Raw genomic sequence first — 2,500 nt, forward strand, 5'->3', positions numbered from 1 at the left:
TATCTCAGGAATCTCGATCGTAGCTCAGAGGAAAGTCGATGATGTAAACAGTCAGTTTTTATTGTGTTCGTGTTGCTCAGTCTGTGAGTACATGTGAGGCAGCTAACTGTGTGTTCTTCGACTTTTCCCTAACTACGAGCTTGGACACTATATAACCTAAAATAGGTATATGGCCTCTTGCTTGAAATGATATTGTACAAGTTATCGATACTGTTTCCATTCTAAATCCTCTGTACTTTATTTACCTAATCGCGTGCTTTGAAGACTATAAACACTTTCTACAATATTCCTTGATTTTAGATATAAAAGTGCCATGAAAAATATTACATAATATAACATTACCATTAGAAGGTTATGCTGGCGTCAATAACCAAATACCCCACAAAACAGGATTAGAACCAGAATCAAAATTTTATTTGGGCAAATGTTCAAATGTACAAAAAAAAACCCTCATTATATCATTTTTTCCAGGACTTGGCCTAATTACGGAAGATCCTTGGTGAAACAGTTGTCATTGTTAAACAAATGCAATATACCAACATAATAATATAGACATTTAATGGAAGCTTTCAGTTACATCATACATACAAACTTTAACTAAACTAACATCCAGTGTTTTACAAGAACACGTAGCACTGGTGGTACTCATCTTACGCTGGGCCAATTGTTTGATCAAGCTTGGGTCTTTTCGTTTGTTCTCAGATCTCTAACATGATTATTTGCCCACCAAGATTTTTTCCTCGTCAGATTTCATAACGAATAATCGTTTTTTTTTTTTTTTCTAACCCTACCTTTGCTTTTACTTTACTCGTTTTTTCTTCTTTCTATTTCTCTATTGTTCTCTTCCTCTTGTCTCTCCCCTTCTCTTCTCTTCTCTTTAACTGTCGTTGCGTTGCCTCTCCGCGCAAATCAACAGCCTGACAAACTCGTGCATCATCTTGGTTCTGTAAAAATCCTCTCTCATCGGCTTAAACCGACACCTCCTTGCGCGGTTAATATACTTAACTTTTTTATGTATACATATGTATATATACATATGCATATATACACACATATATTTATATGTCGTATACACACACACACACACACACACACACACACACACACACACACACACACACACACACACACACACACACACACACACACACACATACACTCACACACACACACACACATGCACGCACACACACACACACACACACACACACACACACACACACACACACACACACACACACACACACACATATATATTTGTGTGTGTGCGCGCGCGCGTGTGTGTATGTGTGTGTGTGTGTATGTGTGTATGCGTATATATATATATATATATATATATATATATATATATATATATATATATATATGAATATTTATGTGTATGTGTACACACACACACACACACACACACACACACACACACACACACACACACACACACATGTATATATATATATATATATATATATATATATATATATATATATATATATATATATATATATGTATATATATAAATACATAATCTGTCAGCAGTAGTACTATTCCATCATACAACATCTCTGCAAATTTTCACTTTCATTTGCTGTATTATGTTCTAATTTCCTTACTATGTACACTGAGTAAAGTATGATAGCTCATAACAAAACTGTTTCATCCGTGCGTAATAGATATTAAAAATCCATATCAGTATTTCGGAATCGGCTTTTTTGTTCGGGAAATTAAAATTCATTCAGAATGTTCTCAGCAAAAAAAGGTGACTTTTGACTCTGGCTTTGAACATATCAATCAAATTTTCGACGTTCACAATTCCATTTCTAAAATGAAAAAAGTAGATCATGTGTTTGTAATGTGAAATCGTTCTGCATAGATTAACTGACGTAAAAAGACTTGTTTATTTAATAGTTTATTTATGGATGCTAACCTTATATGTAGAGATATGCGTTATTTATCAGTTATATCAATATCTGAAGGCATCCTCACTCTTATCTTTATTCATGTTAATTTTAGCACTGTAGATAATTATATAACAATCCTCCCTGACCAGGTCACTCCGGGTAAACCTGAGGGCCAGTACTAAATCAACCATACCACACGACCCACTAAAAGGAGTGTGCAACTAGGATCTAACTAGCTCCATAGGCATTACCTATCTACTCATGCATGAGTAATGATAGCGAGGTTTCTACACACACTCCCCGTGGGCACTCGGTGGAAATTGATTTAGAAATTCGAAACTGAAGTCAGGTGTACTGAGGTGTATATATGTACGATGGAATAATGCAATGCCGCATTGATATAGATATATAATTGATCAGATGATAATTCTGACAATCCTTTTTAATAAATCTGTTAAAGCTTTTTTTTTTTATATCCTTTTCTGAGCTATTGTGTAAACCTTAAATACCCTATGAATTCTGTTTTGTTTTTCCTCCGCGACAAAATAAACTCCTAATTTTCAAAGAATATTAGTTGTCGACTGGGCGAAACGGACACCCAC

This window comes from Penaeus monodon, chromosome 1 (assembly GCF_015228065.2).
Source record: "Penaeus monodon isolate SGIC_2016 chromosome 1, NSTDA_Pmon_1, whole genome shotgun sequence".
NCBI lineage: Eukaryota > Metazoa > Arthropoda > Malacostraca > Decapoda > Penaeidae > Penaeus > Penaeus monodon.